Raw genomic sequence first — 22,873 nt, forward strand, 5'->3', positions numbered from 1 at the left:
CTCTCACACTGCCTCTTAGCAGGCGACATCAAAGGGTACCAAGAGGGGCTGTGTTTAATGGTCATCTCAATGACAATAAAATGAAGAATTTATTTCTGTATTGTCCTGACTTTCCTCACAGGGAATTCAAGTGCTGGTTGAATTCTTAAGGAGTTAGCAGGGTCAGACAGAGCGACAGGAAATAAAAACTTAATGTCTTTCTATGGTATTTACTATTTCATGCAGCAGTAAGATTTTAAAGAACTTTTACTTGGTGAAGTGTAGCAGGAACTTCTAAGTTAATGCAGGGAGCAGGGGAGGAGACACAACTGCAAAAGCATCTCCTGCTGGAGGACCTAATTGAGAGACCAAGGCCTGAGAGACCAAGGATTGCTGATGCGGACAATGCCAGCCAATGGGGAACTGCTGCTTAGAAGAGCTGGGTATAAAGGCGCTTGCACTGTTCTGATGAACTTGCTGCGTGGTTCTCACCTACTCCTGGAGTCTGTGTCATTGACCCTGTGTTGGAGGGTAGGTCAGGCAGCGAGTAGTCCAGGGCTTGTGCACTGGACACTGTTAGGAAAACAAGACAAGAAGAGAAATAGTTACCAAGACCCTCGGGGATGTTCAAAAATCAAGGTTTATTTCTTCTTTTCTAGTCTGAGGCTCTGTGGATTAAACTTAAATAGCAGTTAGATGGAAGGCTTTGGAAGAGGATGGGAGACGATGCATGATTCCCCTGTGCAAATTCAGTAATCCAACCTCCTAGTAGATACACAGTGGTAGCCACAGCAGGCCACCCGTGTCTGTGTAACAATCCTGCACACCCCAGCTTGAGTTTCTAAGATGCAGAATAGAAGGGAGGGGTCGGTCTGGAGTCAGGAAGTCTTCGCTGTGTCTTGCTTTATAAGTGATGAGAGCATCTTGTCAAAGTCCATGTTAACTTTTAACCTCGGCCTAAAATTCTTTAAGCTCATCACATTTCTCACCATGAGTAACTCAAGCCTTGAGAATCTGTTTACATAACGTGACCTCTAATTATATTAAAATACCTCAGACTCACCAGTCAGTGATGTCCAGCCGGCTTTTCAAATGCTGAACTCACCCACCATGTGCCTCCTCGATGTTGGTGGCATTGCGCTGATTGTGATTTTTTATTTGGAGCAGTAAACTAAAGGCCCAGACTTAAGGTTGTGCAGTCTTCCCTGAAGTACACGGTGGTGCCAGGATGCACAGTTCAAGTTCAGTGCGTCTTTTCTGATTTTATCACTAACTCCTTACTTCACACCTTCATCTGGGTGTGTTCTAAGGCTCAGCAGGAATCAATGAAAGCGCTGTCAGAGACAGAATCTTCCTGGTTACTCTGGGAGTGTCAGGCAGAGTGAAAATCCCACTTTCTACTTACTGTGTTCTTCCCCAGAGCTACCATCTGCTCTAGGTTATATCATCTGTTCAGGAATACCTGTAGTGAATATTTTTAGACAACCTTTGTCATGAACTATAAGTAGGGATGACCGGAAGAGAAATTAAAGATAGTTTACTAAGCTGAGAATGGTGGCACAGGCCCACAATCAGGGTATGCAGAAGGCTGAGCCAAGAGGGTCAGACCTTGGCTACATAGCACAGTGAGCCAACCTGGGCTACATAAAAAGATGTTATGCCAAAAACTTAAATAAATTGTAAATTTAGTGATGTTTATATCCTTCCCCTACTCGAACAATACTGTATACAAGTGTAATAATTACTTACATTGCTGAAAAAAACAAGTGTGTTTATTATATTAGTGTTGCTTAAGTAAATCCAGTTTTTATTACTCTTTTAGCCACCTTAAAGCCTTCATAGCTAACACCGCCTTTCTCATGAGATGTTTACAAAGCAATGCCCGGGGACAAGCAATGGGGAATACAGTATGAATAGAACACAACCCTTCCCCCACGGGACTCACAAAGCAACACAAAGAATAGAAGCTGTAATACAGTACACGCAGGGTGAAGTGCTGAAGAGAGATACAGATAATAACGACATGGGGGTTATTTCCTCGGACCAATGACCACGCCTGGGAGTGGAGGGGGCGGTGCCTTGGAGGTATCCAAACAGGGGCTTGACAGTGGGGAGGATTTGGTGTGTACAGAGTCTCCCTGGTAGGGAGACTCAGAATCACGAAAGTAGAGAATTGCATGGATGTGCTCAGGCCACAGGGGGAGGGATATAGGGTTTCAACAGGAGGGCACTTAGATCAAGGGGAGATGAAGAGTTAGATCCTTCTCAGTTACAGCTGTAAGTGCAAACATCATTGCGTGAGAGGATTTACTTGTGTATCTTCTGAAGAAACTGATGGGATGGATGCTACGCTCATCACCTCCAGTTCATGGATAAGGAAACACGCATTAAAGTTAATTCATCCTGCTTCCTAGTTAGATTCGTGCTGGAAGCAGGCAGGGCACATGTTCCTGAACCTTTAGGGGTAATTTAGCACCATCTATAAACACTGCTGAGTCCCCTGACGCTAGATATTAGCAAGGCTATGCCTGCTTTAGTATGTGTGCTGGTAGCCCTGGTCATTCCTGACACTGCAAAGTGCACGGAAACACCTGAACCCAATTCGAGAGTCAGGTTTGCAAGTCTGGAAGCCAACAACGCATCATATCACATGAGGATATTACATGACCGTATCGCTTGCAGACATAAGCATCACCGTGTCCAGACTGCAATGTTGCAAAATCACATTACTTAACACGGTTGCCCTGACAGTGATTTGTGATTCCCAAACAGATCTGTAAGCAGCAAGATCTCTAGAGGTATCTTGTTCAATTGATTCACTTAATTAAATAATATCTCCATATTCCTTTCCAGTAGTTTTGTTACTATATCTTAACTATGTAGAATAAAGCGTTTCATTTCTTTTTCCATTCATCTATATAATATGCTTTTTGGTCACTTTGATCTCCTCTATTAACCCTTTCTCCTTCTACACTTCTGTCTTAGTCAATGTTCTACTGATGTGAAGAGACACAGTGACCAACTCTTAAAAAGGAAAGCATTTAAATAAAGTTGGCTTACGGTTTTAGAGGTTTAGTCCATTAATAGTATGGTGGGAAGCATGACAGCACACAGGCAGACATGTCGCTAGAGACGAGCTGAGAGTTCTATACCCAGATCTGCAGGCCAGAAGAGGAGAGAGGCACAGAGCCTGGCTTGGGCTTTTGAAACCCAAAAGTGACACACTTCCTCCAAGAAGGCCACACCTCCTAATCCTTTCAAATACTGCCACTGCCTCAGCATTTATATGTATGAACCTATGGGAGCCATTCTCATTCAAACCACCACAATCCCCAACAGATCCCTTTCATGCCCATCCATCCTTTATTTACTTTACCCTTACTCCTGGGTAAAGCATGCATTGAGTGTCTTTGTGTGACTAGCTCATTTTGCTTCCCATGATGTTCTCCATTTCCAGTGTTCGGACTGTTGTGGCAGAGAATCCTGAGTGGGAAGGTCCTGCTGTGAAATAAATGATTTGGCTCAGGTCATTTAGGGAACAAACAAAATTCCAAAAGATGCAGAGCATCAGTAGAGAGAGAGAGAGGTCAGATACCAGAGATTAAGTGCAGTAACAATATTAATTATTTACTTATTTTTATTTTATGTACACTAGTGTTTTGTCTGCATGCATGTCTATATGAGGGTGTTGGATACCCTGGAACCGGTGTTACAGACAGTGGTGAGTTGCCATGTGGGTGCTGGGAATTATGTTAGGCCCAGATCATGACCTGACAGACTTCACAGAGCACAGAGACCTCCAGGAGTCCAACCTGTATGCAAAAGCAAAGAGTCTTTATTCAAGCTCGAGCTCAGACCCTGCAACCCCTCCAGCACAGTGGAAGGTGTGGAAGGTACTGAGCTGGTACAAGCCTTGCCCATTTATCATGGTAGCAGGGAGAGGGACTTGGTAGTTATATGATTGTTTTACATTTGCTTGGTGCACTTCTGTTGGCTAATAATGGTTTCAGCTTGGTATGAGCAATGGTTGCTAGCTTAATCAATCTACTTTAGACATTAGGTACGTTCCCTTTACGAACTGGTTGGTTGTTGCTAGGAGTGGAGTGGCTATTTGTCCAGGGCAATTGTAATTGTTACCAGGGTGACAGGGCTCCCGGAACAAGTCAGGGCTTTTCCAGTAACTGAGTTCATTCAGAGGTCAAGTTAATCATAACATGGAGTCTGAAAGCAAAATGGAGTTTGTTAGGTTAAGCTGAGCCCTTCAAATTGAACCTGGGTCCTCTGGAAGAGCAGTCAGTGCTCTTAACCACTAAGTCATTTCTCCAGAGAGAAGCAATTTTATCAAGACACAGTTCCCCAGGGAAGCCAAATGATTTTGTGTTTGTCTTTCCACTGTTGTTAATAATGTGTTGTTAATAATGATGATGAAACACAAGCCCTGTGTTATGAGTATTTGTCCCCACCTCTATCCCATTCATAGTTTTATTCCTAACTTCCAAAAGGATGGTAGCAGGAGCTGCCCTTTTGAAAGCTGACTAGGTCATGAGGGATTAGGGCTGTATAAACAGGCCCAAGTGAGTCTACTCATTCCTTCTACCACGCGAAGACATGGAGAAAACATCACTTCTAGGGAGTCAGAAGTGGCCCTTCCAAATACTGAATCAGCCAATGCCTTGGTCTTGGACATCCCACTTCCAGAGCTGTGAGGAAGAAATTCTGTTCTTTATAGAGTCTATCCCATCTAGTTTTATTAAGGCAACCTAAAAAGTCCTAAGACAGAAGGAACCATGCACCTTCCAATACTGTGCAGTTTTAACCCTTACAGACATGTGTAGAAAAGCTGCTCACTGGGATAAACGAATTGATTTTCATAAAACTAAAGGGATTTATTTTAGAATGGAAAACACTGGCTCTCTGCATGTGACATTCTCCCACGGACGATCTGAGGGCACAATCGTGCTGCTCTATCCACGGTGTGCAATGGAACTGCTTGCTCGAAGGCATGGTGCTAGGTTTTTTGATTTTTTTTTTTATATTTTTAAAATTTACATTTCAAATGTTCTCCCCCTTCCTGGTTTCCCCTCCAGAAACCCACTATCCCATTCCATCTCTCTCTGCCTCTGTGAGGGTGCTCCCTCACCCACCCACCAACTTCCTTCCGCTTCCTGCCCTGACATTCCCCTATACTGGGGGTTTCCAGCCTTGGCAGACCCAACGGCTTCTCCTCCCTTCCTCGGCTACATATGCTAGTCACTGTCAAATTCAACTCCAGAATGCTGTCCTCAGGCATCGCCTCAGAACACTGCTTCCTGCCCATTCACCCGCCTCTGGTACTCTGCAAATGCTTTTGACTTCTGCCACTGGGAAACATGCTTCCATTCTCATTAGTCTGTTTTTCTTTACTCTGAATTTATGTCACACAAGCTCTGGCCCCAGCTCCTTCTCCTAGTTCAAAATATTTATTTTGGCTTTCAGCACCAACAATCTCCTTCAACTTTTTCTCTTATCAAAAACAGAGATGCCACAAGCTATAAGGAGGCTGTATCCTGATAAATTTCTTGTAAGCTGAAAATAGTCTGAATGGGAAATCCACATTGACCCCCACACAGTAGTATCACACAATAGCAGTAGGGAACCATCTGGATTATCATTGTTTTCCTTATGAGCCTATGGCTGACGGGGAGCTTGGATCTGCCCTGCTACTCAGCACTGCCAAGGAGCATAATGCGTATGTATCAATAGGGGAAACATCATGCAATGAGGCACTGGGTCTGGGATCCATGTGCAACACACACACACACACACACACACACACACACACACGTATACACATACATATACATCTTTCTGGAATTTCTCTTCATGTCTTGCCTGCTATGTCATATCAAAAGACATGCTAACATGAAAGGGGTTAAAATCTCATGGTGCCCTGCCCCTAGTCAAAGAATCATAGGCAACTAATGACTGCTGGGAGCAAAATTAGCTTCTTCTAGGGATGATCCCCTCATTAGTTTTGCAGTACAAAGTTGCTCAGTCATGAAACCATATGTACACAGACAACAAACAAATATATATCTATATTATATATAGATATATGTGTATATATCACTTTGATATATATATTGATATATATGTATACAGATACATATATATCACTTCTGTGTACACTCACAAAAATAGCATAATTTATACTTATGACTTATGAGGATAAGAAGAATAGGAAGAGTTAAATAAAATTCAGATTCTGAAAGGCTGAAAGAAGGATAAGAGGCAGCAGGTTGGTCAAGGGAGCATTCCTGGACATGAAGACATTAGTAGGATAAGTGCAACCCTGAAGGCCCCCAGGAGTCTTGTCTCACAATGCTAGGTCAGGCTTGATAGCTGCTGGGTTCTAGGTTCGAAGCAGGCCTTTCCACCGACATAACAACACAGCCTGGCTGGGAGGAGAGCCCCAAATCCATCCACTGGAGACAGTGGAAATCAGGACCACCCATGAACTCAGTTCATGTTCTCAATCTTATTAACTCAGAGTCCCTGCTCAGGGAATGGTCCTGCATTCCCTCTGTCTAAAATGTTAAGCTTGCTCACATGTCTTTTTTTCTTACAAACAAATTAAAACATTATCAGTATAAACTCAGCTTCACTCAGTTCCTTGGAACATGAGCAGAAGAAAGTCAGATTGTTGGCTAAAACGTTACCCGAATGGCTTCTAGCCCCATTTCTTTTTTTTTTTTTTTTTAATTTTTTTTTTTATTATTAACTTGAGTATTTCTTATATACATTTCAATGTTATTCCTTTCCTGCTTCCGGGCAAACATCCCCTTCCCCTCCCCCCCCTTCCTTATGGGTGTTCCTCCCACCCCCCTCCCCCATTGCTGCCCTCTCCCCAACAGTCTAGTTCACTAGGGGTTCAGTCTTAGCAGGACCCAGGGCTTCCCTTCCACTGGTGCTCTTACTAGGATATTCATTGCAACCCACGAGGTCAGAGTCCAGGGTCAGTCCATGTATAGTCTTTGGGTAGTGGCTTAGTCCCTGGAAACTCTGGTTGGTTGGCATTGCTGTACATATGGGGTCTCGAGCTCCTTCAAGCTCTTCCAGTTCTTTCTCTGATTCCTTCAACAGGGGTCCTGTTCTCAGTTCAGTGGTTTCCTGCTGGCATACGCCTCTGTATTTGCTGTATTCTGGCTGTGTCTCTCATGAGCGATCTGCATTCACATTTTGATCATCCGTCTTGAGTTTCATTTGTTCTAGGCATCTAGGGTAATTCAAGCATTTGGGCTAATAGCCACTTATCAATGAGTACATACCATGTATGTCTTTCTGTGATTGGGTTAGCTCACTCAGGATGATAGTTTCCAGTTCCAACCATTTGCCTACATTTAATTTCACAAAGTCATTGTTTTTGATAGCTGAGTAATATTCCATTGTGTAGATGTACCACATTTTCTGTATCCATTCCTCTGTTGAAGGGCATCTGGGTTCTTTCCAGCTTCTGGCTATTATAAATAAGGTCATGATGAACATAGTGGAGCACGTGTCTTTTTTATATGTTGGGGCATCTTTTGGGTATATGCCCAGGAGAGGTATAGCTGATCCTCAGGCAGTTCAATGTCCAATTTTCTGAGGAACCTCCAGACAGATTTCCAGAATGGTTGTAGCAGTCTGCAACCCCACCAACAATGGAGGAGTGTTCCCCTTTCTCCACATCCTCGCCAGCATTTGCTGTCACCTGAGTTTTTGATCTTAGCCATTCTCACTGGTGTGAGGTGAAATCTCAGGGTTGTTTTGATTTGCATTTCCCTTATGACTAACGATGTTGATCATTTCTTTAGGTGTTTCTCAGCCATTCGGCATTCCTCAGCTGTGAATTCTCTGTTTAGCTCTGAACCCCATTTTTTAATAGGGTTATTTGCCTCCCTGCTGTCTAACTTCTTCAGTTCTTTGTATATTTTGGATATAAGCCCTCTATCTGTTGTAGGATTGGTAAAGATCTTTTCCCAATCTGTTGGTTGCTGTTTTGTCCTAACCACAGTGTCCTTTGCCTTACAGAAGCTTTGCAGTTTTATGAGATCCCATTTGTCGATTCTTGATCTTAGAGCATAAGCCATGGGTGTTTTGTTCAGGAAATTTTTTCCAGTGCCCATGTGTTCCAAATGCTTCCCTAGTTTTTCTTCTATTAGTTTGAGTGTATCTGGTTTGATGTGGAGGTCCTTGATCCACTTGGACTTAAGCTTTGTACAGGGTGATAAGCATGGATCGATCTGCATTCTTCTACATGTTGACCTCCAGTTGAACCAGCACCATTTGCTGAAAATGCTATCTTTTTTCCATTGGATGGTTTTAGCTCCTTTGTCAAAAATCAAGTGCCCATAGGTGTGTGGGTTCATTTCTGGGTCTTCAATTCTGTTCCATTGGTCTATCTGTCTGTCTCTGTACCAATACCATGCAGTTTTTATCACTATTGCTCTGTAATACTGCTTGAGATCTGGGATAGTGATTCCCCCTGAAGTCCTTTTATTGTTGAGGATAGTTTTAGCTATCCTGGGTTTTTTGTTATTCCAGATGAATTTGCAAATTGTTCTGTCTAACTCTTTGAAGAATTGGATTGGTATTTTGATGGGGATTGCATTGAATCTGTAGATCGCTTTTGGTAGAATGGCCATTTTTACTATATTAATCCTGCCAATCCATGAGCATGGGAGATCTTTCCATCTTCTGAGATCTTCTTCCATTTCTTTCTTCAGAGTCTTGAAGTTCTTATTGTACAGATCTTTCCTTGCTTGGTTAAAGTCACCCTGAGGTACTTTTATATTATTTGGGTCTATTATGAAGGGTGTCATTTCCCTAATTTCTTTCTCGCCTGTTTCTCTTTTGTGTAGAGGAATCTAGCCCCATTTCTTTTGTAGTTCTTGTTCCCCAGGGAAAACTCTCCTGTGCTGAGCTTCTGTCTGTCTGTCTGTCTGTCTGTCTCTCTTGGCATTCTTGCCTTCCAAGCCACCAGAATAGCATGCTGAGCTCTGCTTACAGCAGCAAAAAGCTCTCCTAGCCCAAAGTTCCAAATGCTATCATGGTCTCCCCCATAGACTAGTTCCAAAGGCTTAAAATCCATGTGGTTAAATTTATCACATATCAGTACCCCGCACATCAGTACCAACTTCTACCTTGGTGTCTTGTCCTGTTGTTTTGACAAATGCTCTAAGAATATCAACTGAAGGGTGACGGGGTTTATTTTAACTCACAGCTATAAGTACAGTCCCTCATGTTAGGGAGATGAAGGCAGGAAGGCAATGAATCTGCAGTCAGGAGAGACAGAGATGAATGAGTGCTGCTGTGCAACTCCCTGTTTCCATCTGTGCCATCCTGAGGCCCCTGCCCAGGAAATGATCTCCCACAATTAAGATGAGTCTTTGCACATTAATTAACACGATAGAGATCATTCCCCACAAGCATGCACAGGAGCCCATCTTCCAGGTGAATCTCAATTATGTCAAGTTGACAACATCGTCATAGAGGTGATGCTACTGATCCAGAAAGGTAGGCAGGGAGGACCTGTGCATTTCAGTGTTTGAGTCTGTCATACCTTGATATTTTACTTACCCACTCCTTTACTAGACTGTCGTTGTCAATGCACAGTTGACATTCAAGGAAATATGAATGATAGCCTGAATATTAACCAAAATTTAAACATGAAAAGAAGTCCCTTGAGAATCCCTTGTCTCCAACTGATATACTACTAACAATGACTAACTTACTCTGAGGGGTAGCTCAGTGGGTTCAGTCCTTGCTAGAAAAATGTACAGACGTTGAGTTTGATCCCTATATAAAACCCAGTGCTATGGTGCACATCTGTAACTCCAGTGCTCCTGTGGTGAGATGGGCAGGGGAGACAGAAGCAGTGCAGCCAGACTGATGTGCACAGCAGCGAATTCGAGAGGATGGCAAGAGCTGACACCCAAGGTTGTTCTCGGTGACCTCCACGTGTCTGCTGTGGCACATGCATAGCTACGCTCACATACATGAGCAAACAAACACACGTGCACACACAAAAATTCGATTAAGCTGCTCTTTAAGTCACCACTATGATGAAAACTGTTGAAATTATCTGATACCTTCATAGAGGAAGAAAAAACATCTGGTCTGTGTGTTTCTCTTACTCTACCGACAGATTCGATCAATGCCAGGTTCATACATATTTAGATCCAACATCTGGGTCAGAGCAAGGAATGGTTTAAAATCAAAGTGCCAGGGGAAGATGATAATTCACTGTTATTTAGAGAATGGAGGGTTTTCTGAAGCTTTGTGTACTCTTTAAAAAGATGAAAACGAATGTGTCACTCATTCTTGTACCCATTTGTTCTTTAGTTGAGGCAACAAACATTTAGATTGACAGACATTGTGTGTGAGGCTGGTATGGAAAAGACAAATGAAACAGACTATTCTAGAACCAAAACACTGTAGCTATGGGAGCGTGCACACTTACACACACTAGTAATATCAGTTATATAGTCGTTCTATTGTTCTACCATTCTGCTAGGTCAAAATCCTGGCGCCCATTATTCTTGCTATGTTTATGTATTTAATGGACCTTCCTGGGGTGACTATGCTCTTCTTGCTCTCCACCCCTGCCTACCACATACACTCCCTTGCCCCCACTCACATTTGCTCATTCCATGCCAGGCCCTGCTGGAAGGCAGATGCCACCTTGTCTGCCTTGGATGCAAACCACCCTGATCCAGCTATTCCCCCGCCTGGTACCTCCTTGTTCCAGCTGACCTCTGATTCGCTACCTCATGCCAACCCAGTATAGACACATCCCTTACCCTGCTTGAGAATGAACCCTGAAAAGAGACACTGTTTCATTTGACCAGTGTCTTCACTGGGCTTCGAACCTGCAATCCTGTCAGCATTGTCAAGTAGGCAATAAGAGCACAGAACAAAGGAAAGCAAGCCACGTATGTACGAGTTAAGGGAGCAGGGGGAGGGGTGCTAGAGCAAGGCAGAACAGACAGGTCTTCCTAGCACACTAACTCTCTAACTTCCCTCCCGAGTTACTACAGACATCCTTCTCTAGTGGCTGGACCACATTTGAACTAGGTGCACTGACTGCTGGCGGCCAGTGCATGCGCCGAAGGAAGCCTTTTGTTCCCAAAACTTCCCACCAAAACTAAGGCAATACGCAAGGTTTTCTGTGGCTACTCTTCAAACACTTCCTCTGGGGTCAAGCTGACCTGTTAATAAGACATGTGGGACTTCCACAGGCCCTTTACGTCTTTGTTTCATCTTGGTTTTACGCATTCATATCCTGAATTATCTTCCTACGTCTATGCCACATTTGGGGATTCTGACCCAGCGATCAGCAATGACGTCTTAGAAGGGTGGTTAGACACTTACCTGATGATCTTCAAGGGCCAGACGTACTCTGTGAACACAGCCATAGAGGAGTAATGGGCAGCCCTGGGGAATGAGCAGAGAAAGCATGAGACACCCACACATTTGGCTCTGTGGTGCACATCTCTGCCTGAGTCTGTAGGTGCCTGGATTGGGGCTCATTTGTGCATCTCTGGAACGTGGTGTAATGCAGCCAAATTCTGACAGTTTATGTTGGGGAACCAACCAGTGCTTTTGGAACTCAGTTCAACACCATCAACCAGCTGTATTTGTGTGTACAAATGTTTCAGAACTGAGTGGAATTGCTGTATGTATTCCTGAGCCTACTGCAGTGCCTGACCTTTCCATCTCAGAGCAGCCGCCATGCCCTTCCTAGACATATGGGACTCTCTAGGGTGGAACCAGCCCACAGGTTTGGATTTGCTAACTCCATGTCTGATATTGTCGACTAATCAAATATATACACAGTGTGTGCATGTGTGCGTGTGCGTGTGCATGTGCACGTGTGCGTGTGTGCGTGTTTATTCACTAGTATGGGATATTTCATATATCCCTATTCTTTTAAGGGTTCTTATTAGCTTGGGAAGATAATTTAGGATCTGAATGTATAAAACAAGGTGAAGCAGACTTAAAAGGCCCATTGACGTCACACATGTCTTGTTAACAGGTCAGCTTGACACCAGAGGAAGTGTTTGAAGAGTAGCCATAGAAAGCCTTGAGTATTGGCTTAGTGGAAAGTTTTGGGAACAAAAGGCTTCCTTTGACACACGCACTGGCTGCCAGTAATCACTGAGGCTAGTTCCTCTCGGGGGAAGCTTCCAGCTTTCGCCGTGCATTCCTTCTAACCAGAAAGTCAGTAGTCATAGAGCCTGGCTGGCCCCTCCTTATAGGAAGGCAACAGACTGAGACACAGGTTTGCCTTTATCCGGGTCTGCACCCAGGATGGTCAGGTGATGGTGGCAGCCACAGCCTCCATTTCCTCATCCCAGAGTAAAAGGACATGAGTACGTGAGCTCGGCTTCAGTCAACTGTCATGTGGTAAACTCTCTGATTTCCTTCTTTACAATGTGTATAAAATAAGATTGTGGAGGTGTGGTGATGCCTAGTCCACTAATTAGGTGAGGAATGTCACTTCTTAGGATGACAACCTCCAGCCAGCAGCAAAGCCATTTGTCAAAGTGGGCTCGTACCCAAAGAGCAAAAGCTTGGTCAGACTGAAACGTTCTTAGTCCTCCTTTGTGGACACGTTAGTTCCTTTCCACTTGAGTGAGGTTGGGGTATCAAGCTCACATCCCAAGTGTATTCCTTGCCTCAGCCCTTTGTACAGTTGCAGAGATCCTAGACAGCCACCGACTCCTTATAGCTCAGGTGGCTTGCAGGTCCTCCAGCCCCTGAGCTCACACTTGCCTGAACTCCCCTACAACAGCTATTACATCAGAGTGCCCTGTTGTCAGGTAAACTCTGTTCCCCACTGCAGGGCATTGTGCTTGGAAGACAGAAACAAACACTGCCTCACGCTGTGTCCACAATTGGAGTCATTCATAGGATTGGTGGAGAAGTAGATCCCAGCCCCTACCTCGCCTACCTCAGCCCCATCCTAGTCCTTATAAAATGAGAGCCAGGGCCTGGAGAATAGCTCCAGAGGACCCATGTTCAGTTCCCAGCACCCATGTCAGGCAGCTCATGGTTGCCTGTAATGACAGATCCAGAGGATTCAAAGCCCTCTTCTGGCCACTGAGGATACCCACACTCATATCATACACACTTATACAGGCACAAACACATACATTAAGATAAATGTTTTTCTTTTTACTTTAAAAGAAGGCAGCCAGGTACAAGGGAATATGGTCTCCTTGCCTCAGGCTTTGAACGAGAAGAAAGTATTGCTTTTCCTTTCCTGTTTCAATAGATCAATCCAGGCTGAACAGGAAAATGAGGAGTGGGACTGAGAGGGGACAGTAGAGGAAAATCCTATGCACTTACCCGAGTATTCAGTGAAGGGGTAGAGCATGTGGCCCCATCGGGACTGATTGTCTTTTCAGAAGCTCTCTCAGGAGAAACTGAGCATTGGGCAAGAAGGTGCCAGGAGGAAGGGACTGCTGCTCTTCCCTGGGAGTCAGATTTCTTGTTCAGCACAATCCCTGTCTGTTACTTATTTCTCAATTCAAATGTCAGCTTCTCGGAAAGCCTTTGTCTCTGGATCTCAGGCTCAGAGTAACCGTATCCACTCCATTAGGTGGGGGAAGTGGGAACTGTGAGGAAAGCACCTTGTAGGTGTTCACCCTCCTCCAGATAACCAGTCCTCAGTCATCTCAAAATACATACATATTAGACAATCAAATTTGCATAAATTATGAGGTACTGTGTTTCTCCTAGGAAGAGGGGAGGAGTAACAGGAGAAAGGAAGTTATCAATACTTTATTTAGGTAGTGGTTCAAATCTCCCTACCAGTAGTTTGTATGGGGGAATGAATAAGCTAGGTTTGCTGTTAATTTTTTTTCTCATGTCAAGAAATTTAACGAGATAGAACAGTTGTAGCTTTTAAATTTCGTCTAAGTGAAGTACTGAGGAGTCTCCTTTGTGAAGAACGAAGGCAGGTTGACGCTTCACATGAGCTCTTCATGTCCAGCTTTTGGGGTAAGAGTAGCCACAAGTCATGTTACTTTCTTGTGTCAATTTCAAAGAACAGAAAGGCCTGATCTTTAAAAAGTGGTGTCTTTTCAAAAACTCAACCATTCAACCACCCCTTTATCACTGCCCACAGCTTTAGGCAAGTACCAACTGGTGTTCATGGTTTTGTAGGTTTGACCTTTCTGTTTGTCTCTTTAATATCATGTCACCGTTATCATACTGTCACCTCATTCCTCAAGAGCGGCCATATTTATTGTATGCTTCATTAAAGCAGGTTGGACGTTGCTCGGGTTGTTTTGACGGGGAGTCACACCATGCTCAACATATAAAGATTGCATGTGTGCGTATGTTGAAGATTTACATGGTTCATGTGGTGGTTTGAATATACTTAGCCCAGGGAGTGGAACTATTTGGAGGTGTGGCCTCGCTGGAGGAAGTGTGTCACTGAGGGGGTGGGCTTTAAGACCCTCATCCTAGCTGCCTGGAAGCCAGTCTTCTCCTGTCTGCCTTCAGTTGAAGATGTAGAACCCACTCTCAGCTCCTCCAGCCCCTGTGTCTGCCTGGATGCTGCCATACTCCTGCCTTGATGATTGATAATGGACTGAACCTCTAAACCTGTAAGCTAGTCCCAATTAAATGTTGTCCTCTAGAAGAGTTGCCTTGGTCATGGTGTCTGTTCACAGCAGTAAAACCCTAACTACAACAGTTCATATTTGCATGAACTAGTTCTGTGTGCAAGTACAAGCACAGATTTAAAAATAAATCATGGAAAAGGCTGGATTTTGGCCTCTCAATTAATTGTTTGTGCTATTTACCTCGTATAATTACCTATGTAAAAAAAACACATTTTAGTCTTTTTATAGTTCATATTTCTCCCACAAAGCTTTCTGAGATTTTTAAAAGCAGCCATTAATGTTCAGATAACAGAGCAAGATTCAGGTAGTAGCACAAGACACCCAGGAGACATCTCCCAGTTACACTATCTATGATGCCTACCAAGTTTGTTGTTGTTGTTGTTGTTGCTGTTGTTGTTGTTGTTAACAAAAAATAATTTCCTTGTTCATTTCTGAGACAAGATCTCACTATGTAGAACTGGCCTAGAACTTGCCCATCCTCTTGTCTTAGTCTTCCATGGTGCTGACATTACAGGAGAATTCGTGTAGGGAAGTATCAGGGTGACTCACCCTGGTAGACCCTGGTGAAGGACGGGCAGGATCTAACTTGATGGGAAGGTTGAAGTTATTATTTTTAAATTCTTCAGTTTATTTTCAGTTTATTCAGTACAGTTGTCACAACGAATAATTAGCTGATTTTATCCTTCATTTATTTTACTTATTTGTTTTGGAGAGAGAGAGAGAGAGAGAGAGAGAGAGAGAGAGAGAGAGAGAGAGAGAGAGAGAGAGAGAGAATATATATGTTTGCCATGGTGCATACACAGAGGTCAGAAGAGAACCTGTAGGAGTCGGTTCTCTCCTTTCACCACATGGGAGTGGGGTTCGAACTTAGGTCATTAGGATTGGTGACAAGCACCAATAGAGCCATCTGCCTGGTTTTTATTTTTGGAAGAATAAATGCTCTCAGCATGCAAAATCCTCTTGCTGGAGGTTTATCTGCTTCACAAGGAGCTATGTGCTTCCAGCTAACATAACTTCTGCTACTGCTGCTACTGACTGCTCCGGCTCTGACCCCCTTCTGCTGTGGCCTGGCCTGGCTAGCGATCTGAATGTCCAATTATAGTTGAGTGTCATGGAGTGCTCTCTCCTCACACCACACATAGCTGCTGACCTCACTGCTTATTCAGCCATTCCGTTTTGGGCCTTGGAATGGCTCTCACGGTTCTGGTGACACACAGGTGGCATTGCTGAATTGACCGTGACCCATATAATTCAGGTTTCCAAAATGAAATTTTCATGGGGCTGCCATTACACAAATGCGAATATGGTTTGTGTGGGGTGGGTTGGTCTGCTTCATTTTAAGTATGACGTCTTACTTACATGGAATGCTTCTTCCTTCTGTCAGCCCTTCACTCAAAGCGTTTCCTGCCCCCATGTACATAAACTAGGAGAGCCCCAATCCAATCCTCCTGGCTAGTTCTTCTCAGACTGAGGCAGGGCCAGACATGAGTACGAATGAGAACATGGGGCCGAGGAAATTTATATTTAAAAGGCCAGGCAAAGCTTGTGTACGCACATCAAAGCCTGAGACAGCTGAAACCGTCTCCTTCAATATTCTTATTTTTAAAAAAACTACCTTTGACCCCTTACTGGGCCTTGAGCTGTATATATCTGTACTAGGCTTCATTCTTTGAAAGTATGGGGCCACCCAGGTCCTGTCTCTGAGCAGGAAACCTGAGATCCTGGACTACTTTACTACTTTGACCATAATTGTAGGAGCCCTGTGGGCTACAAGCTAGCCTTTCCCATTGACACTTTGAATCTCAGTTACATGGGGTGGTTGTTGGAGTGTTATGTGACCTGCCCTTTTCCATCTCTAAATTTATTAATTTGGGCCTTCTCTTTCTTACTTTTTGTTTAAATGACCAGGGTTTGCCGATCTTGCCTATCTTTTCAAAGAACCAACTCTTCGTTTGATCAGTCCTATGTCCTATTATTTTTTAGTCTCCAGTTCATTAATTTTGCCTCTGATTTATATATTATTTCTCGCCATCTTCTGCTTTGGGGTTTGAACTGCTCTTGTTTTTCTCAGATCTAACTACGTCATCGGGTTATCTGAGACCTTTCCGGGTTTTTAATGGCAGCACTCCAAGTCAAAACTTTCCTCTGAAAACTGTATCCGCTGTGTCCCAAAAGCTCTGGTTTCATTTTCACAGGATTCCAGGAACTCTGAAATTTTCTCCCCGATTTTTTTTTTCAATGACTCGGATCACTCAAAAGTGGTATATTGTTTAATGACTAAGTGTTTGTGTGGTTTCTACAGTTTTCCTACTATTGATTCCTAACTTTTTGTACACTGAGATCTGATAATATATAAGAGCTAATGTGTGTGTGCATGCATGTGCATGTGTGTGCTTGTATGTGTGCATGTCTCTGCGTGTATGTACGTGTGTGTGTGTGTGTGTGTGTGTGTGTGTGTGTGTGTGTGTGTAGACTTGTTTCAGAACCTCAGAGGTGGTTTATTATCTTTGAGCAGGGAATGCCAAGAACCTGCAGTATTCTGACCGTAACTATGGGAGTAGGTAACATCGGCTGCCTAGAAAAATATGTATTCTTATTTCTGTTGGATGGACTATTCAGTAGGTATCTATTAGGTACATTTTCATCTATGTTTTAGTTTAATTCTGAAGTGTCTTCAGTAATTTGTAGCTGAAAGCAGATTATTAATGGGAAATTTATTAATACATTCTTCAAAAATTGTCAAAAGACAAATTTACACAATCTTAATGAGGCAATGACTTATAACTTTGAGCCGAGCGCTGGCAAGCCAGAAAAGCAAGCTAAGCTCTCTAAACCACAGGCTTCTAGATTTCACCGAGGCTGAGCCTTCAGTCGTACCATACCAGACGAGAGTCCAGCTTTCTTCAGGAGGTTTTCTTTCTGCTATTTGATAACTCGGGGCAACGTTCATTTACTGTGTGTTCCTGCAGTCACTAGAGAATCGTATTCTGTCTTCTGAGGACTGTGCAGACTTTCAGAAGAGCCTGAGATATGTTACTTCCACATTTACAAACTTGGTACGGACAAAACAGTGCTGCTGCCTTTGAAACGTCTCAGCAGAGCATGTGACCGGCAAGCTCCATTACTATCAAGAGCCTCTTAGCATCGCTGAGCACGGCCCAAGCACGGCTGGCGCTTCAGAGGTCGCAGAGTCACAGAGACAGCTACGGCTTGCATTAACGTTTGTGTTTCATGGACTTTCAAAGGCCTTTGACAGACTTTCAAACTGTGTATTGTTTGCTAGAAATTTATGTGTTTGAAATAATAAGGCATACCCTTCTCTCTCCCCTTGACCATGGGAATGATTCAGGTGTATTATCTGAAAATTCTTCTCTTCACCCCGTTCTTTGAGATGAGTGAGTTGTCCCTAACAGAAATTCTTTCAGGCAAAGATTCTGCATACCGTGTTCATTAGGAGAAAGAGTGTTTCTTGTCTCTTGTGGCCCATCTTTAAGCCAGCTGCTCTTACTGAAGACAAAAACATCAGTGCTTGTATATAGTGCATGAGTCAGATTAGTTCTTCAACCCTTGTTGATACTTCAGGAAAACTGACTTGACGTATTTAAGTCCACAGCCATGGGAAATTCTGTGTCAGAATTTCAGGGTCCTTATGTCCTGAGGCTTAGGTCTGACTCTGGTTCCAAGTTACTGCTCACCGGAACTCCAGCCCAAGCCTGATCATTGTTCTCCCATTGTGCTAGCTGTGTGACATACTGAGTGATTTTTTACTACTTGCTGTTCAAAACACCCACCAAGGGAAATGTGCAGTGGGCTCTCCTGATTCTGCTGTATAGAGAATATCTCCGGGTCAGAAAGAAATGGAGATGAGATATGTGACAGAAACAAGGGTGAGAAAGGTCCCCCCCCCCCAGCTAATGGTTTCCATGTTTACTCCATGGTCACTACGATCCACACATTTGAGTAGAACATCACAGGAGGGGGGGGGACGTGTGGCAGAAGACAGTTGTTCATATTGTAGACAAAAATCAGAGAGGGAGGAGGAAGGGGCCTGCACCAGCTCAGTTCAACTTTGAAAAGTTTCCAGAACCTCTCGAAACGGTGCCACCAGATGGGAAGCAGATGTTAAAAAGCACAAGCCTGGGAGGAACATTGCATATAAAAACAAGTTTTCTTGTTTTCTGACTTCTCAAGATCTCTCTCTCTGTCTCTCTCTGTGTCTCTGTCTGTCTCTGTCTCTGTCTCTGTCTCTCTCTCTCTCTCTCTCTCTCTCTCTCTCTCTGTCTTCCTGTCTGTCTTTCTCTTTCTCACTGTCTGTTTCTATCTCTGTGTTGTCTCTTTGTCTATCACTCTCTCTGTCTCTCTATTTGTGTCTCTGTCTGTCTCTATCTCTGTATGTCTGTCTCTTTATCACTCTCTGTTTGCCTATTTATATGTCTCTCTGTCTCTCTTTGCATCTCTCCATGTCTCTGTGTCTCTTTCTGGGTGTGTATCTCTCTTTGTCTGTATCTCTCTGCCTCTGTCTCTGTCTCTGTCTCTGTCTCTGTCTCTGTCTCTGTCTCTCTCTCTCTCTCTCTGTGTGTGTGTGTGTGTGTGTGTGTGTGTGTGTGTCACTCGGTGTCTCTCCTTGTCTCTCTCTTCTCCCTCTCTCTCCTCTCCTCTCCCATCAGCCTTTGGCTATGATTCCCTGGACACCCTCAAACTCTGCGCCTTCCTACCTCAGCCCCCGTTAGCTGAGGTTAACAGACGGATGCCACTGCATCCAGATTCCATGCCTTTCCAGTAAGGCCATTGTTCAAGAGTTCCAAAGCCTTGCTGTTAGCTGAATATGGCCCTTGGACTGGCAGTATCAGCATTACTCATGAGCCTGTTTAAAGGCGAGCTCTCGACTGCCCTCCTCCAGACCTACCTTGTAAAATAAATTCTACACTGTGCTCAAGTAACTCCTGTCTGTGTTACTGTGAGGAATAGCATTTACAATTACATACTGTTAGTGGTCTAAGTGGTAGGTAACTTAGTAGCCAGTTTACGTACTGCAGTAGCCAAGTGTACTCTAAGACTATTATTTACTGTCCAACTCTTCTTTCAACTATATGTACTTTTTTATTGTACTTTTATTAAATCATAATTTCATTTGATTTTTAAATTATAATGTTTATTAAATTATAAATGTACAATAGCTTAACTCTACACACACACTTACATTTTTAAAGAAAAACCATTACATCTTATTATACCATGATCCAAACTTTGGAAAAATATTATTAGAAAGGTTTCACACACTGATGGGTGGTGGTACACCAGCTTTAACTCCAGGACTTAGGAGGCAGAGGCAGTCAGATCTCTGAGTTCGGGGCCAGCCTGGTCTACAGAGAGAGTTACAGGATAGCCAGGGCTACACAGAGAAAACCTGTCTTGAAAAACCAAAGGGAAAAAAAAGAAAAGGAAATTGAAAAAAGGTTTCACACATCACCTGAAACTTACAAATTGAACACTATCAAAGAAAGAATACCTGTACATCCTTACAAAGACCACTAGAAACAATTAACAAGGAAAGAAACTGGAAAAGGGGTGTGTGTGTGTGTGTGTGTGTGTGTGTGTGTGTGTGTGTGTGTGTATGTGTGCGTGCATGCGTGTGTGTGTGTGTGTATGTGTGTGCGTGTGTATGTGTGCGTGCATGCGTGTGTGTGTGTGTGTGTGTGTGTATGTGTGCATGCGTGCGTGCGTGCGCGAAATCCTATCTATACAATAAGGTAGTGTCATTAAATACCCCAGTCTATTCACAGAATGGTTCTCTGCATGTGCTCTGGTGTCCTAGCTGTATCATTCCACATTTGTGGTCAGCAGATAAGAATCTTCTGAACACAGTTTGATAACCTTAAGCTGCTCAGTTCCTCTGGGCACTCGTCCTCTCTGATTTATATCCTGAATCCCACAGCAAGTAAGAAGAAACTCGGCATCGAATCCTGCCTCCATAGTCCCTACTTCCTCTGCTCCCTCGGGACCATAGCTTCCTGAAATATATGATTCCTCCATGTTCCAAAGTTTCCCTCTTCATTGTGCTGTGGCTAAAAGAGTGTGAGGATAATTTCCAAAGTCATTGTCATCTTCTCTGCAGTCGCCATAATTGTCTCCCTTGCCCCAATCCTGCTGGGCATAGCCAGGTTTCCATCACAGTTCTCCTCCTCCATAACCAGGGCTACGTACCAGGGTAGCCACCCGCAAATCCACATCCACTTCCATACCCCCCACCCCCAATAAAGTGGCTTCCTGGTCCTGGTCCAAAATATCTGCCGCCACCATGAGATTCCACCAAGCCAAAGTTCCCTCTTCTCCCATTCCTGGCTCTTTGGATTTCTGTATTTCTTGCCTTTTTTCCTTCTGCAATGTAGCCACTGATAATGTGATATTTTTGTGACTCAGTTCTTCCCCATAGGACAATGTCTTATGCCCCCTTTCTACTGCCTATCAGTAATTTTTAAAAAGTATTATTTTGATGATATCATTTTTCCACGTTCTTCAGAGTAATATGCAGTGATCTTCCTCAGCGTCTTCTTCAGCCACACAGATGGCTTCTTTGGAGTCATGTGGGCTCTGGGTTTTCAGGATTCCTCTATGGGGATGCTGTGGCCCAGTACCACTCCCCTCAAATGAAAGAGACTTGAACCCCAATCAGTGTCAGCTTCAGCTGTGGATGGTGGCCAAATTTACAAAACCAAACCGTCGTGATCCTCTGTTCGCAGGGCCGCTCTAACCACATAGTCTGTGTACTTTGCCTACTGTTCATGGCAGATTCTCAGACTTTCTCCCGTGGTCTCAATTCACAAGCCACTCACAAGAAGTGTATGGAACTGCTCCTTTTCTCCTTCTCCACAGGAATAATTTCTAAAGTGTCCTCCATCCCGGACTTGGCCTCGGTTTCCCACAGCCTGAATGAGGTGAGAATTCTTATTGCTTCTTCACTGTGCCACCCTGCTCCTGAAAGTGCACAGCTGGGAATAACCACACACTGGGGCCACTGCAAGCTGGCCTGTGAGCTTCCGGGTGGGCTCCGTGTCTCTACCTCCCACCTGGCCATAGGAATGCTGGAGTTGCACGTGTGAGCCCTGCCGTCCTGCCCTTTTCATCCTAGGTCCAGGAGACTGAGCTCACACAGGGGTTTTGCCTGCTTAAGCCATTGCAGTGGCCTGGTGGTGGGTTTTCAGTATATGGAAAGCAGGGTTGAATGCTTTGGCCCTTTACCTGCATCAAGATAGTGAGGCTTACTGGAATACAAAGGTAAACCAAGGTATTCTAGAGATGGAAGTGGGAGGAACTCTTGAGTCTAGGGTTTCATGATTAGCCTGAGCAACATAGTAAGACCTCATCTCAAAACCAAAGGTAGAAGAATGACTCCAATGTGAACCATTAAATAAACTGCCCTAGTTTGCTTCTCCCACACTCTGTGCTAAGGATCCATGAGTGGAATCCAAACATGTAAGACCAAGCCAGGCGTGGTGGCCTGTGCCTTTCATTCCAGCGCTTAGGTGACTAAGGCAAGAAGCTAAATTCATGGGTATCCTGGGCGACATAGTAAGTTCTGTGTTAGCTGTGAGTTACATAGGAAGACCTGGTCTCGGAGAAAGAAAGAAGGAAAAAGGGAGAAAGAGAGAAACAAGGAGGGAGAAGAGGAGAAAGAAGGGTAGAGGGAAATGCAGAAATGGGAGGAAAGAAGCTAGCCCTTTCTGCAACATACCTCTCTTGCAGCTTCTCTAACTTCTATTCCTGTTTACAGAGGGCTAGATCCTACCCAAGCTGCCCTTTTGTCATTAGAACCCAGCTGGTTCCCATTTTTCTTATCTTGTCATTGGTTTTCTGGTGTTTACTTATTTGGGCTTATTTTTAACATAGCTACACACATTTTAATTGTACTTTTCTTGCTACACAACTGCCCCATAAGTCTGGCTCTTGGGAACTTCTGGGCGTCTTTAAATCCTCTCTTCAATAAAATTTTTCTCTCTTGTCCCCAATATCTGGGACTCCTCACGTTTCTGTAGCTCCAGCATTTAAGAATGCAGAAAGGTTTCTCAGTAGGCCACAGGTGACCTCTGACTGATGCAGAGTAATTAGGAAGTTTCTTTTCAATGATCTATCTGCCCGTTACTAAAGATGATAACCTTCAGAACGGTTATTTCATACCCTAGGTGCTTATTAAAAGCCGTCTGTGAGTTACAATAATCCAAATTGCTTTTCTTGAATGAAAT

Source organism: Rattus rattus, chromosome 8, assembly GCF_011064425.1.
Source record: "Rattus rattus isolate New Zealand chromosome 8, Rrattus_CSIRO_v1, whole genome shotgun sequence".
In the NCBI taxonomy this organism is placed as follows: Eukaryota; Metazoa; Chordata; class Mammalia; order Rodentia; family Muridae; genus Rattus; species Rattus rattus.